The 17,632-nt window shown below is 31.7% G+C and overlaps 1 long non-coding RNA gene across 1 annotated transcript; it reads left to right on the forward strand.

Moving 5' to 3' along the window:
• Positions 1-12,351: 12,351 nt before the first annotated feature.
• On the forward strand, positions 12,352-13,778 carry LOC112740353 (uncharacterized). The gene is made up of 2 exons (XR_003171102.3): positions 12,352-12,707; positions 13,520-13,778. It is a non-coding gene; the product is annotated as an uncharacterized lncRNA (long non-coding RNA).
• The last annotated feature ends 3,854 nt before the right edge of the window (positions 13,779-17,632 follow it).

The following is a 17,632-nucleotide window of genomic DNA, read 5'->3' on the forward strand; positions in this document are numbered from 1 at the left end:
CTATTCAAGTTATAAGTATCTTAAACGGATAATTATGAAAGCTTGATATATTTAAACACAAGTAATAATATATATGTGTTACTAATATAAACGACATCAGTAACATAATGACAAAAGATATACGATGAAGCATTAGCAAAACTAAGTTCACCGAAGAGTATCGATATTTACTTATGTCGGCGGATATTGAGCTCGATAATATTATCCTTAACTAAACTCTATTTTTAAATTAGAAATGTCATTTACTCAAAATATAGTATATATATATATATATATCATTATTTCCAAATTAATAAAATTATAGTTTCAATTATGTAAAATATTTCATCATAACAAAAATATATATAAGAATCTAAATTTAATTGAACTCAAATAGTTATAAAATTAATTTAATTATTTTTAATAAAATAATATCTAAAAATAATGAGTTCAATTTAATAAATAAATCATAACTTAAAATAAATTGATAATAATTAGAGTTTCAAAAATATGGGGTGTTACAATAATAAAAGTTTAGCGGCAATAATGGTAATAGAGAAAAATAGGGACGTTTTGAAAGCGTGGAAACATGGTTTTATTACAGTAGCATTTTTTAAGCGTTGTTGTTTTCTGTTACTCTTTTGGCACGCTTTAAAAGCGTGGCCAAAAGTTTTTTTTAAAAAAAAAAAAAACTAATAATCCAAAACGCGAGACTCTCTCAAACCCAATAACCCCTGAAGCCTAATAACCCTACATACGCTTCGAAACTCTCTCACTCCCAACAATGCCTCTGTCACTCACAATCATTGCACTGACAACCCTAATAACCCCTGAAGAACGAAGAAAATCGTTGGCACTCACAATACCTCTGTTGGCACTCCCACTATCACTGGTCCCACCATAAACCCCTAACCCTCTTCTCGGCGATGACTCTGACTTCCCTTGCAAGCCCTCCGTGGATTCTCCCTTTGTCGCTGGAAACCCGTGACCTCTTCCGCCGCTGCTCCCTTCTGTCGGTCGAAAGAAATCCACTGTCACCACTGGTTTTCTTTTACTTTGTTAGGTGCCTAATTTTCTTCATCTTTGTTCCGTCGCTGTGGTAGAACTTAGTGATTATCATTTTGATTTCCATTTTTTTAGAAATTAGTGCTTATTTTGATCCTAAATTACAAAGGAATGCATTGAACCAGGCTGCTTTGTTTTGAATCTGACTCTGTGTTTCAATCTCAGCCTCAGGTGCCTTCTTCCTGTATTTGCAGTTGTTCTTTCAGGTGGATATTCTTCTTTCCCCCCTCAGTGCATTGCCTTTGAAAATACTTGACAAGGAACTCGAAAGAACACTTTCACATTCACATCGTAAGGTATTTATGCTTTCACCTACATAAAGTTTCATCAGAATTTGTTTGAAGCTCTTAGATTTAAAAAAAAAATACTGTCAATAACACTAGTAATGTATTAAATATCAGATTGGTAGGTAGATCAACTGAAATGACCCAAAATGAATAAGTTCTTTTTAGCTAGAAGGCAAAATTCTAATTTAAGTCCTGATAAACAAATTTCCAATTAGGGGAAAATATTTATCAGAGTTGGCCTACCATTAACTTTTATTATTGAATATCAAGAAGTAACATCACCCTGATAGGACTGTATTTCATGCAATCATATAATATTTTACATTAACATATAATTGATTATTGCCATATCTTGACGAGTATATAACATAGCCAAATTATTAAAATGTTTCTAGTTATATAGATTATGTTATGTTGGTGGTGGCTGAATATGCACATGGATTTGATTCGGTGGCATTAGTTACATTGTCAATATTTTTCATGATTATTAGATCCATTATATCTAACTTGTCTTTAGCTCTTTGACTAGGTCGATAAGCAGCTTCTTCTTCTGCCCTTGCAACCAAGAGAAATAAACTCACTGGTTCTTGGATTCAGCTTGGCTGTGAGACCAAGATATAATCCAGTTTGTTCATATCACTGGTGTATGAAGTCATTACGGGGAATCATATCTCACAGTAGTTTAATTCATTGATTTCTTTTGTTATGGTGTTAAAGTGCTGGTTCATTGTTGACTGTTATTCTGGATGCACACATTAGTCAAAGTAAATAATGGGTAGAGTTTCTTCATCTAATATATAGATATATAGTATATGAGGAGAATGTTTGCCCATATCACGTTTAATGATTATGTGCATGCAAGTTTCTATATAATCTAGACAACGCATGCTTGCTGATGGTTTGGAGTCCTAATTTTGTAGGATTGAATTTCATGTATAAATAAGTTTAACAGCTTAAACAAAATATATAATTAACTTTCTTTATTGGAAATTATCAAACTGTTTCATTTTAATATTTTCGAAGTTTCTTTTATACATGAATAATTTGAATTGATCATCCATGTTAAAATATTCTTAGTTTTCTTTATCTTCATTCCAACTAGGTGATTCAGCAAGTCTCCATTCCACTATTTGCATGCATACATCACTATTTCAAGTCTAGATTAGATATAATTTGGGAGGTTTATTTGATTTAATGGTATTTGAGACTAATGATTTAATTCACATATCGAGAATAAAGTTTGATCCAATTCCAAATGAGTTGATAATTAATGATGTAGTGACACCTATTATTAGAATTTATCTTACATTCGAATTAATACTAATTGGTGTTTTTTTAACTAAAAGCCTAATAAATTCATGCATCATACACTATACTATATATACATTAGTCAATATAATCAATGCACATTTCTTCTATTTTAGTATTCACTTAAGTCTAAGTCTATTTTATTTCAGGCTTTCGATAGTTATCTATCCACTACCGCTGCCACTTCTTTTATTCTGCTGCTCCTGTGGTACTAATTATTTACTACCGAAAAGCTATTCACTGTTGCTACTACCTCTCTAATTCTGCTTCTGCTGCGCTACCAGTTTGTTGCAATTGTAGTACGGAATAAGATAGTAATTAAGGTTGATTTATGCGGATTTGAATACATCTATTAATTTGTTATTGATGTTATGCGTACAACTTAAGTGCTTTCATGAGGCACTCATCACTTTAGGACTTTCTTTAAGCATTGCTAAAATTCAACTTTCTTTGTTATTTTATGTCTAATGCCTTCAAAGTATTTTGGAAGCTTGCACAACATTGTCTCTTAGTTAATTAGGAAGCTAGATTCACAGTTAGTGAGGCTAACAATAAGGACTTCAATCTAGAAACTTAGCTATCTATTTGAAATTTATAGGTTTTTGATGGATATGTCAAAGGACTCGACGGATACACCACGTCATAAGAAAGAATATCAAGTTGGTGTACAAAGATTTTTACACTTTCCTTTCTCATTAACGGGAGTTCCTCAAGGGGAAGAAATTCAATGCCCATATACAAAGTGTTGTAATAGACTTTGGTTAAAGAGAGATGATATATATGATCATCTAATATGCCACTATTTTATAGAAGGTTGGGAATCACTCGTTTCTATGGATGTTGACAGTGACATAGACGGTGAATATAACTACAATGATAACATTGATGAGTTGTTACATGATAGATTTAGTGATACTACACAAGTTGATGGACAAAACATGGGGCCCAATGAATGTGAAAAAGAATTTTATAAATTGGTAGATGAGGCAAGCCAAGAACTATACCCTAGGTGTAAAAAATTTACAAGATTATCCTTTATCATCCGTCTTTACTTGTTAAAATGCTTGCTTGGTTGGAGTAATGCGTCATTTACTTCTCTCTTGGAATTATTGAAAGAAGGAATGCCATATTTAAATATTCCTAATTCTTTTGATAAAAAAAAGAATATGGTGAAGAATTTGAGTCTTGACTACCAAAAGATCAATGCATGTCACAATGACTGCATATTGTATCGGAACGGGCATGAGAATGACTCATCTTGGCATGTCTGTAGAACATCCCATTGAATTGAGCATCATGTAGAAGAAGATGATACTACCTCATCTAGAAAGCCTCACAAAGTTGCTGCGAAAATTCTAAGGCATTTTTCTTTCATTCCCAGACTTCAAAGGCTTTTTATGTGCACAAGAACTATCGAAGCTATGTCTTGGCATCATACTGAGCACGTTAAAGACGAGTTGTTAAGGCATCCTGCCGATGGTGAATCTTGGAAAGTATTTGATAATCGACATGAAGATTTTGCAAAGGAGCCTCGTAATGTGAAACTTGGCTTAGCAAGCGAAGGATTCAATCCATTTCAAACTTTGAGCAGTACACATAGTACATGCCTGTTATTCTGATGGTGTATAATCTACCCCCTTGGATGAGCATAAAGCATAATTATTTTATGCTATCTTTACTCATTCCTGGACCACAATCACCATAAAATGATATTGATGTCTTTCTTCAACTATTGATTGAAGAATTAAAAGAATTGTGACTGTCAGGTGTCGAAACATATGATTCCAAAGAAAACAAAATATTCAACATGAGAGCATGTCTTTTGTGGACAATTAATGACTTTTCTGCATATGCTATGTTATCTGGGTGGAGTACAAGGGAAAAATCGGTTTGTCCATGTTGTAATGATGAGACTTCTTCTATCGTTCTGAAGCATAGTCACAAGACTGTTTATATGGATTACCGAAGATTTTTACCCATGAATCATCCATGGAGGCATAACAAAAGATCTTTCAATGGAAAAACTGAACTCAGGTCTCTACCGCAGTTGTTAGAGGGTTTAACGATATTTGATATATTCCAAGAGATAGATAATTCTTTTGGAAAGAAGCAAAGAAAATCAAAGAATGGCATATCAAATTGGAAAAAAGCAGTCAATCTTTTTTTATTTACCATATTGGAAGTACAACATATTTAGACACAACCTTGATATCATGCACATAGAGAATAATATAGTTGATAGCATAATTAGAGCTCTTTTGGATATTCCCAAAAAGACAAAAGATCATGCATCTGCTCGTTTTGACATTAAAGATATGGGTATCAGGAAAAACCTTCAACCAAAAGATACGAAGGATGGTAAAAAACTAAGTTAGCAAAGGCATGCTTCTCAATGACTCCAGCAGAGAAAATAATCTTTTGTAGTGTGTTGAAAGCGGCAAAATTACCAGACGGCAGTGCTTCCAGTATTTCTCGATGTGTGCATGAAATAAAAAAGAAGATTTTTGGTTACAAGACCCATGATGCTCATTTCATGTTACATCACTTGTTGTAAGTACCAATCAAGAGCATACTTCCTGACCATGTTTCCATCGCTCTAGTTCGATTATGTTCATTTTTTTCACCGAATATGTCAGAAAGTAATTAGCCTAGATGAGGTAATTAACTTAGAAGCAGAGATTGCTGAGACATTATGCCAATCAGAGAAGATTTTTCCTCCAAGATTTTTTGACATAATGGTGCACTTGCCTATTCATTTGGCAAATGAAGTGAGGTTAGGTGGTCCAGTTCAATATCGTTGGATGCACCCTATTGAACGATATATGTGCACACTAAAACCGTATTGTTCGTAATAGAAGTCATCCAGAAGGATCCATTTTCGAAGGATATTTGGCGAATGAGTGTATAAATTTTGCTCAAGATATTTGCATGAAGATGTTCAGACAAAATTCAAGAATCCCTCGAAACAATTATGAGTATGTTTTAGATAAGCTGCGAACTCCTAGTTTGTTTCCAAACAAAGGATGTCTTCTTGGTGGAAAAATAAGAGATTTATTTATTTTAGATGAAAAATCAGAAATACAAGGTCATGCATACATCCTAAACAATTGTGATAATATCGAAGTCTACATGAGGTATTTTGTTTGATTCATTATCATTTGTTAGATCTCAATCATAACATTTTACCTTACTACCAAATAAGACTATGAACATTTGATCTCTTCAGAAATCATGAAGAGGTAGTTTATGATAACAATCCACAAAGAACAAAGTGGGAGAAAGCCAAAGACTGTAGTCAATAATTCTCAGAATGGCTTAAAATTTGTGCCATGAAAAAGGATGTGCCTAGTTGGGCAAAAGGATTGGTTAGGGGTCCAAATAGAGTTTCAAAAAGATTTTCAAGTTATATTATCAACGGGTATAAATTCCATATAAGGCACCGTGATGCAAACTGTAAAACCTAAAATAGTGGTGTCACATTAGAGGCATTGACTCCTAGTTCTGCTAGTGTGAAAGATAAGAATCCAATTAAAGCAAAAGTAGCCTACTATGGTAGGATAGTTGATATGTTTGACTTAGATTATTATGGCCAATTTAAAGTAGTTCTATTTAAATGCGAGTGGTATACAGTTGCAAAAGACAACTTTGGTCTTTTGTATGTGTATTTCAATAAAAACTACTACCAAGAAGAACCATTTGTGGTAGTATCTCAAGTAAACCAATGCTTTTATGTGCAAGACCCATATGTGAGTGACAAACACTATGTTATGAAAATAATTCCAAGAGATTTATTTAGGATAAGTGATGACCTTGAGTCTGATTCTCCCATAATATATACAAGAGAGCCATGTGAACCTGAAGTGATTTCAAGTCTTCCAAATGATAATGGTGAAATTAATCTAGTGAGGAATGATCTACGAGCAACCATTATAGATATGGCTCCAAACATGTTTGCTAAACAACTTTGTGAGCAAGACGAGGAAAGTAAATATGAGTACATGGAGGACTTTGATTCTGAAACATCTTGACAAGTTTTCATGTAGTGTTTTTTCGTAGAATCCTAAACGACTCACTTTTCTTAGTTATTTTGCTTATTTAATTACTTTCTTCAGTTGATTATGTTCATTTAATTATTATTTAAATAACATTTTATTCATTAGAATTATTTTGTGTATGTAGAATGGAGAAATGGGAGATCACTAAAAGAAAACGAATACTTACCTTATTGTCTAATTATAGCTTATATTACTTCTCAATTGGTTTGGTGTTGAATTCTGTTGTTTTAATCGGACTTAGGCACAATAAAGAAGAAAATCCGTAGAAAGACTATGTGCAAAAAGCTTCATGCCACTGATTTTATTGATTGACAGAAGGTGAAATTTTTTCAAGGGCAGCTTATAGGTCCAACCAAGGAAGTCGTATCTGACCTCAACCAATTTTTGGGCACAATAGTTAGAAACCCTCGTTTTGTGACTTTGCTATATACTAGTTGGTATGGTGTGCCTAAAAAACTCAAAGAGGACATGTGGAAGTATGCCAATGTATGTAAATATGGCAATATGGATAATTTTTTGTTAATTTATTTGTCACATTATTTGTGCTAATCATTGACATTTTAATGTGTTGTGTTGCATAGCAAAAGTTCGTTCTTCCAATAAGTTTAAGGCCGTGGGTAATGTAGGGATTTTGTTGTGCATAGAAAAAATACAAGGGCAAAATGATAAAGAACCGACCATTAGAGATCCCTGAGGTTCAATTTCGCAAACTAATTCCGTATTGGAGTCTTCCAGCTATCAAGGTAATATTGTCTTTTATTTCTTCCTATGTACCATCAAGCATACTATCATTAGTTCTTCATGTGATTAAACTTGGTGTTTTGAAAAAAGGTGACATGATTTTGAAAGCACAAGAAAACATGTCTTGTAAGAATAATAATATCTCTTCTTCATATTTATATTTAGGCTATCTCTACTAAGAATACTGAAAATATGTCAAAGCAAACGTGTCCTCACTGAATAGGATCCACAAATTTTGGAATAGTGCGTAAACAGCTGGTAATATAACTTATTTTTTTGTGATTTTTCCTTTATATTCATGGTGTAGTTGTTTAGTTAGTATGCTTCATGTAAACTTTTCTCTATGTACTCTAGCGCGATTCTAAGAATACAGTGAAGAACCATCAAGGGCTGAAGTTTTCATAGCAACTCGCACGAGTAAAAAAGAAAAAGAAATTGATGCTAAAACACAAACCACAATTGTGAGTTGTTTGTATTTGTATTTGGATTTGTACAATATGAATTCTAAAGTGATTTCTATTTATATTAAGTTAATGCAACTTTGTATTTTATTGGTTGTTGTATTTTGATAGACTGAACTTCAAAACTGCTTAGAGGCAGGGGAAAATGATGAGGATGTATTTGTAGGAGTGCTAGGAAAAGACCAACCAGGTCAAGTTCGTTGTTATAGGACTTCGATTACAAGAAGCTCTCTTAACAAGGATGAGGATATTTGCCACATAAAAGTTGAATACAACACTAAGGACTCATCATTAGAGAAGAAGATGGAAGGAGTATGTGGTTTATTAAAGGTATTGGTGTACCAATTCAACCCTGGAATGAGTGATGAAGAGGTAGCAGCCTTAGTGCAAGCTGCCCAAAATTCTCCTTTGGATGCCTCAAGTAGCAAACCAAGAAATACTCCTGGCTCCTCCAAATCAACTCACATTCCACCTAAAGATGATGTAAGTAACTATCTTTTCCATGTTATTATCATAGAAAGATACTGATAAAAAAAATAGTAGTCACTGCCTTGTTGCTCCGAATTATAGAATTTCATTTTCCATGTTGAATTTTCTGTTTGTAGTTCATGCTACTATTGCTGGCTGAATATGCATTATTAAAATATCATTTGTTTTTGTAAATAAAAATGTGTTTGATTAGTCTGAAAATGCATCCATAATTCCATAAGCACCGTAACTATTTCATATTGGATGAATACTTTAATTAATTTGAAGGAAAACATCATGAGAATCAAATCAAACAGTGTGGTTTTTGTTTAGAAGCAAATGTTACCAACCAAATAGATGTATCTTTTTGAATCACAACTTTTTCATACTTTGTTCATATTTTTTCTTAGACTTTGTCTTTTCCCAAGTGACAACTATTTTAGTGTTTTGTTTGAGCAATGTAGACACTATAACCAGATTATATTCCTTAATTTAATTAATAAATAAACTCTTAGTGGAAGTTATTATTGATTTAATGTTGATTGACTCACTTATTACGAATGGGAGTAAACCGGAGAATGTGACTCCAACATACAACATTGTAGGTTTTAATTGGAGTAATGCATGACTTATATATATAGTTTCCATTGATACATGCCCTCTCATTTTTTGGTAAAATATACGATGTACAAACATAACAATATTTAAAATTATGCAGGGCAGTGGTGAAAACAATTTCGCTCACAATGGATGATCAGTAATCGTGAAGTTTCATATTTTGTAATGAAGTATATATACAAGAAGTAGATAATGCAATAGTTGTTGAAATTCTAATTCATGTATTAGAAATTCATGGGTAGTTGTTATGACTTTAAGTTTTGGTATTTTGTTAAAGCATGTTATGTGATCACACACACTTTTTTTTGTGATAACTTTATGAAGGTCAAATTAGTTGATTTAAAATTACTGGCCATTGACTAAATTTAAAATCATCTATGAATTTTTATAAGATTTTTTACGAAGATTAAAAAGAATAATAATAGGTTACTGACCGAACTTATAGCCACACTTTAAAAGAGTGGCTATATTATACAGTAGTTATCAACAGCCACGCTTTAAAAGCATGGCCATATTTCTCTCTATTGGCACGCTACTAAAGCGTGGCCATATCTCCCTTTATTGCCACGCTTTTAAAGTGTGGCCATATCTTTCTCTATTGCCACGCTTTTAAAGCGTGTCATTATCTATCTCTATTGGCACACTTTTAAAGCGTGGCCATATCTCTCTCTATTGGCACGCTTTAAAAGCGTGGCCATATCTCTCACATATGGCCACACTTTTAAGCGTGGCAATCTATAAAAAATGTGGCAAAAAAGCGTGATGATAGGTCACCAACAGCATGGCGATAGAGCAACTGCCTCGCTTGCAGATGTGACCCTTTCAAAAGCGTGGCGGTAGCTCAAAATGCATGGCAAAAAGCTATTGCCATGCTTTTTTTAGCTTTTTGCCACGCTTTAAAAGCGTGGCAATAGAGGTGTTTTCTTGTAGTGTTAAAAACTAATTTTTATAAGCTACTTTTGAAAAGTAAAAATTATACCAAACTATGCCTAAGTGCTTTCAAAAGCACCCCTAATTTTTAAAAAATGCAAACACAAGCTTAATTTACCAAACACAAAATAAGGTGCTTGCGAGCAATGTTCTGAGAACCAAACCAAACTGGTTGATTCGATTGGATTAATTGAAAACAGTCTCTATGTGCAGTTCGGTTTATGTAAAAAATCTATTTGAAATTAATTAGTAAAAAAACCGGTGCAATCGACGATAAACCGGTAGACCTTTTGAACCACTGTGACTTTTCTAGTTTGAATGATTTCTGAAAAAAAAATATCTAAAACACAAAGAAGATGGATTCAACACATAGAAAAGTGGAAGGATAAATAAAGTGAAAGAAAAGGCAGAGAAGAGAAAAGATGGAGCTGCACAAAAAGAGGAAACATGAGAGGTTGATCAGTGTTAAGAGAAGGAAGAGAAGTTATGTTTTTTTTTTTTTTTTGAGGGAGAAGTTATGATAATTATATTAAGGGTGAAGAGGAGAAAAAGCAACGCAGGAAACAATAAAGCTCTACATTCAAGTCATAACTCTAACCAAGTCCAACCAAGTATTTCAAATTCATGTGCGCCTGCCATCGCTTCTTCTTCTTCTTCTTCATTATCTTTCTCTTTTGTTATCATCATCACCAACAACACCACCACCTCATTCTCCTTCTTTTCTCAGTTGAATTTCTTACTTTCCTTCCTTTTTTCTTTTCCATCATCATCATCATCATTATCGTTATCGCTATCTTCATCTTCTTCTTATATATATCATCATTATTGTTATTATTGAATTTTTGCCATGTTGATGATGTTGTCTGATCCAAATTAATTTTGGATGTGTTTTTGTTCACGATTCAGTCTTATTTGTGTGCTTATTTACGAACTGAGTTTATGTGTTGCAATCATTACGTAATTTTGGTTCATTTCTGAGTTAATTATGTCGCAATCATTATATAATTTCAGTTTATTTCTGAGTGAATTAAGATGCATTTGGACTCGTTGTCCTGCACAATTCAAAATTCTTTCTCCTCTTCCTCCTCATCTTCTACTGCTTCTTCTTCTTCTTCTTCTTTTTCATCTTTTTTTCTTCATCTTTTCCTTATTTTTTTATTTTCTTATAGTTCTTCTTGTTTCACTCTCTTAGGAGGAATAAAAAACCAAGAAAAAAAGAAAAAATATCAAATAAAAAATAAGAAAAACATATTAATGATGTTGTCTGATCTAAAATTAATTTTGGATGTGTTTTTGTTCATGATTCAGTCTTGTTTGTGTGCTTGTTTTCGAACTGAGTTTATGTGTCGTAATCATTATGTAATTTTGGTTCATTTCTGAGTTAATTGTGTCGCAGTCCATTATATAATTTTGGTTCATTTCTGAGTGAATTAAAGTACATTTGGACTCGTTGTCTAGCACTATTTAAAACTCTTTCTCCTCTTCCTCCTCATCTTCTATTGCTTCTTCTTTTTCTTTTTTTATCTTTTTCTTCATCTTCTCCTTCTTGTTTTATTTTCTTAAAATTCTTCTTGATTTACTCTCTTGAGAGGAATAAAATCAAGAAAAAAAGAAGAAAATATCAAACAAAAAAGAAGAAGAAACATGTTAATGATATTGTCTGATTCAAAACTGATTTTAGATGTGTTTTTGTTCATGATTCAGTCTTGTTTGTGTGCTTATTTTTGTATTGAGTTTATGTGTCGCAATCATTATGTAATTTTGGTTTATTTCTGAGTTAATTGTGTCGCAATCTATTATGTAATTTTGGTTCATGTCTGAGTGAATTAAGGTGCATTCTCATTGTCCTACACAATTCAAAACTCTTTCTCCTCACCTTCTACTGCAATAACAGCAATAACAACAGCAACAAAAGAATGACGTTAATGAGAAAACATGTGAAGAAGAAGGGGGAGGAACGTAAAGAAGAAGAAGAAGAAGAAGAAGAAGAAGAAGAAGAAGAAGAAGAAGAAGAAGAAGAAGAAGAAGAAGAAGAAGATGACGGCGATGATAACATAAAGCCCCGTACGTGAACATAAAGACTTGGTTGGAAGAATGATGTGTGCGCGTGTAATCACACTTTTTTTAATGAGAGTGGTTTTTGTTGGTGTTGGGTCTACTTGATTAGACTTGAATGACAATATTACTTGGATGTATAGCAGATTTGTGATGAAAAGGTGAGAGAGATAGGCAGATGTTGAGACTTGAGAGCAAGGTACTGAAAACCGGACCAGACCGGTTGGTTCAACTGGATTTACCGAGAATCGGTTATTTGGCCGGTCCGGTCCACTCCCAAAACCGTCCTGCACCCGGCGAAAAAATCGGTTGAACCAGTGGTTAAACACCGAACCGGACAAACCGGTCGGGTTTTGACAAGCACCAGTTTTTTTCCCACAAGCCACCAAACGACGTCGTTTTGACGCTGGAGAAAAAAAAAGGCTGAAGTAAAAATGCCGAATCAATATCACCTTCCTCCAACCCTAATTGCCTGCTTCGAAGACATTCACCAGTCACCTCCTAATCCTAATCTCCTCTTCGACCTTCCTCCAACAAATGCCACCGTCAACGCCATCATCTACACCGGATCGAAGTGTCACCGTCGCGGGTCATGGCAACTATGAGAGGCGTCCTTGTCCTGAACTCTAAAGTCTGAAGCTTTTGAAGTTGGCGTCGTCTGGTCGTCGGCTTGTGGTCCTGGTCGCGGCTCCTATCAACGTCGTCGTTGGGCATCTGGTCGACGTCTGTGCTCTCCCGTGGTGAGTACTTTAACCTTTTTGTTTGTCAATTAATTTTGTTTATTTGGTGAATTAACTGTATGAATTTGGTTCTTGGATTCTTAAGTTCTTGTGTTTTTTGTTTTTTTTAATTAATTTTTTATTCATTGAGGAATTTAGGGCAAATGCAGAGTCCAAAACTTAGATGCAGAGTTCTTCAGTTCTTCTTCTTCTGAGTTCTTGTTCTATTTTTTATTTTATTTTTTTAATTTGTTAATTCTGAATAAATTTGATATAAGTTTATTCATTGAGGAATTTAGGACAAATGCAAAGTTCATAACTCAGATGCAGAGTTCTTCAGTTCTTCTTCTGAGTTCTTGTTCTGCTTTATATATTTTTTTAATTTGTTAATTCTGAATAAATTTGATATAAGTTTATTCATTGAGGAATTTAGGGCAAATGCAGAGTTCATAACTCAGATGCAGAGTTCTTCAGTTCTTCTTCTTTTGAGTTCTTGTTCTGCTTTTTTTTTTAATTTGTTAATTCTGAATAAATTTGATATAAGTTCAATTTTGAGACTCTGAATCTTGAATTTTGGTATATTGAATTTTGCTATGTAAGTTCAATTTTGTTATATTGAATTCTGCATTTCTGCTATATTGAATGGATGAATTGCTTAATTTAATTATGTTGAATGTGGTATGAATTGATATACATGTATTGCTGGATTTAATTATGAATTGAATTCTGAATTTAATTGGATGAATTGCTGGATTTAATTTGGTGAATTAACTAGATGAATTGCTAAATTTAATTATGAATTGAATTCTGAATTGCTGTCATTCTGAATTTAGATGGAACAACCACAAAATGATCAGCAACCACAACAAAATGTTGTCCAAGAATCTCAAGCAGGTTCCTCTCAAGGAAAATCTGATGAGTAGTGTCTTTGTTTAGTTGAATTATTGTTTGTTCAATGTTGTTTCTTTTGGTTGTAAAATATTTTATGTTTGTCATTTATGTGCGTTTTGATTTTCTTTAGTTATAAATTTTGATATTTGAAGTTGTTTATGAACCTTTAATGATAAATTATTTATATCTCATTTTGTGAAATTGTTAAATTTTGAATTTTATTAGTTTAGAAATTATTGAATTTAAATATTTAAAATTATATATTAAATTTTTTATAATTTTATTCTATATTTAATTAAATCGGTTCAACTACAGTTCAACTCCGATTGAACTATTGAACTATTGAACTAGTCACTTGATCGGTTCGATGACCGGTCCGGTTCTCACAACCTTGCTTGAGAGAGAGAAGAGAAGTTATGTTAAATTGTTAATTATTAGGGTAAATTTAGGTTTAAAATAAAATTAGACTAAGGGCCCAATTTTTTTTTATATTTGGTTTATTGCTAAAGGCCCAAAAACACTTAATTATCACTTATTATTGTGTGTATGTTTTGTTTTCACATCAAATGTTATCATATTTTTGTTTGTTGGTAGACATGTTATTAACATTTAATTGTGATAGTAATTAATGATAATTATTTTTTAAAATAAAAAATTAATAATAATTTTATTTTATATTTAAATAAACCAGTTTAATCATGGTTTAATTCTGATTGAATCATTAAACTATTAAACTAGTTATTCGATTGATTTTTTGACCGATTCAGTAATTTTCGCAATCTTATTTGTGAGTACAAGTACCTTTTCAAAAAATTTTACCAAATTAAGTCTTAACATAACCATTGAATAAATCCAAAGAAAAAGGGATAGCTTTTTGACGAATTTATATTATCACTACCCTTACTCTAGATCTGACGGAAATGTTTGGATCGGATGATAATTATTATTAAAAATAATATAAAATGATTCGGATTTAGTCGCACAAAAAAGTATAATGAAAATTAGATACAGATTATATATATTGCACTCTCTCTTTAGTTTGTTCTATTTTTTACTTACCTAGATTTATGCAACAAAGCTCCAAAAATTTCCTACAAAGTCAGAAAACTAATGGCTAGTTTGAGTTTAATTTAAAAGTATGTTTGATTCAAATACTCCATTTTTCAGGAGTTACTAAACATGCATCAAATATAATAAAATCCATATACATCTGCAATTAATTAGATAATAAACTAGTAGACATGATATGCTTTGCAAATCACAACGGTTTTGAATCACAAACCTTTGTTTTCCTTGACAAATGAAATACATACATACATATATATACCCCTCTTTCAAAATTAACTTATGAAGTGATACTCCAAAATAATTGATTTTATTTAGTATCTCAAGAAAAAAAAAAGACTAATTCAAACTTGCTTAAGAATTTAGAAATGGTAGAAAATTTTGTGTAATGCCCAAAAGTGCATGGGGGAGTTGAAAAAATTCACTGAGGGCAGATTATGAATACACAATTGTGCAGGGTGAATTCACATTTTAAATTTTGATTTTGGTGAATATGATAAAGGCGTATTCAATTTTTCTTTTCCAATTTTTATGAATACACACAATTGTGCAGGCTGCATTCCAGTTTTAATTTATCTCGCTTTAAATTAAAAAATAGTGGGAGCAAATTTACAAAGCTAATAGAGGAGTGTTATGAGGTCCGTAAATTTTGTGATTTGTAGCCATCAATTAGTTATTATTGGTGTTTTAATAGTGTGAGATTTCATCCAATAATGTGAGATTATTCACTTTATTTTTTAGTTAAATACTCACCAAATTTTAATAAAAGTACTTGCCCCTAAACTTTCTCCAAAGCTAATTATCTGCAAAAGCAAAAACGTTGTTAAAAGATAAAATACATCATTTAGTTAAAAGGGTACATGTTAAGGAAGTAAAAAGGAAAGTTCTATTAAAAATTTAATTTTTTTTTCATATGTTCATTATGCTTTAAAAGCTATCAAGCACGGACACTTCTCTGAATTGTCATGTCTGCGTGTCGGACATATTTTGGATACGACACTCACCGACACTCGTCCGACACGCGTGTCTGCTGTGTCCAAACCGTGTCTTAATAAAAAATAAAAATTTTTTTACCGGACACGCTTGGACACACCTAAATACTATCACGTGTCAGCGTGTCCAATTTTATTCTTAACATATATATTTGAAATTAATTTATATATAGTATATATTGATTATTTATTAAAACAAAAATTATTTTAAATACTTGATATAATTAAAATAATATATTTAAAATAGTTAAAAAATTAATTTATATTTTAGTATTAATAAAATATCAAAATACCATTATGATTTATCTAAAAAATACTTTATATTTTATATGTATGGGTGTCCCGTGTTTTATAAGATTTTAAAATTCGCGTGTCAGTGTATCCCGTATCGTATCGTGTCCTGTGTCGGTGTCAGTATCTATGCATCATAGTTTAAAAGTATTAAGTACATAAAGAAAATCAGAACTTGTTATTTTTAGTATTCTTAACAAGCATCTTAAAGTTACATTTTATCTAATTCATATGGTGTATAAGTTTTTTGTCCATGAAAGATAATAGAATTTCTCATTTTTTTTTTATATATTGTATATATTCTTGGTCTCGCACCTCCTATTTATAACTTTTCTGGATCCGTTTATGAGTGGGTTGTAAAAATTGGAGGTGAATGAGGATGCCATTGGTGCACACAAAAGTCAACAACCAAAATAAAGAAAGCTCTTCATCTTTCACCTCTGTAAATTTCTTGTTCGTTTGTTTTTCTTTGTTGTTATTGTTTTTGTCTAAGAGTGAAAAGAGGGGTTGTTGATGTCTTGATGATGTCTGTGTTGGTGAATGGTGGAGATGCTAATGCAAAAAGAAAAAGATAAAATGAATTTCTTAAATAATGATGTCGTTTTTCTGGCCATTTTAACAGTTTTTTTTTTTTTTTATGCTTACCTATGAAAAGAAAAAAGTGAAAAAAAAGAAAGAAAAGTTAATTGGCTTGGTTTCTATGTAAATATATAAATTGAAGTACATTTATAGCAAAGATGAAGTCATTTTACATATTTTTCTACATTTGAATTAATATTTTTAGCTATAAGATCAAATGTATGATTGATTGTTTTTTGAATCAGAAGTGATACAAATCTTCTAATTTTAATTCAAAATCTCTTAAATCTTTTTTATTAAATCAATTTTTAGAATAATATCATCAAACTTCTTTTTATACCTATAAAAAAATGTCTAAATAATCTGTCTCACAAAAAAAAAACATAAAAACTATATTTTCAAATAAGAATTAAACCCTTTTAAATAACATAAAACTAAGCCTAAAATAAATTAATATTTTTTAATTTTCCAAAGCAATCTTTCACCCAACACCTATTTAAATTGCGAATAAAACAATCAAAAGCTGTTAACTCACTAAGAGGCCATTTTAATAATTTGGAGATGGAAGTTATTAGAGAGATCAGTTTAAGAGTTCGAATTGAGTTAAACAACTGAAATTTGGGACACGAGTAAAAATGTAAATAGATATTAAATATGTTTTGTTAATAATTGTACAAAAAGTTTATCCAACGTACCAACTAACTTTCTGTTGGTTTTACTTTCTCTTTTTTAGTTACTTAGGTTTATATTATTTTAAATTTATTTAATTTATCTTAGTGGCATACTCATGATTGATTATTTTAGGTCATATATATATGCGGCTTACGTATATGTAAAGATCCTCCCTGATATTCTGCCTCATCTGCTTTCGGGCAAAATAAACATAAAAGATAGTATGATTCCATGAGTGGTGACCCATAGGCTAATCATGTTAAAATTCTCGTGGTTTTGGTCCTGCTTTGAAGAATAATATATGATATATATGCTTTTCTATCTTTTTATTACTTTCTAATGTATCTGTAGAGATAGGATCAAATAATAACGATATCAATTTATTTAAATAAATTGTTTTTGAATATTTTTTAGTGTAACTTTTACAAACCCAGGCCAATTATTGGTTTTGAAGAT

This window comes from Arachis hypogaea, chromosome 14 (assembly GCF_003086295.3).
Source record: "Arachis hypogaea cultivar Tifrunner chromosome 14, arahy.Tifrunner.gnm2.J5K5, whole genome shotgun sequence".
Lineage (NCBI taxonomy): Eukaryota > Viridiplantae > Streptophyta > Magnoliopsida > Fabales > Fabaceae > Arachis > Arachis hypogaea.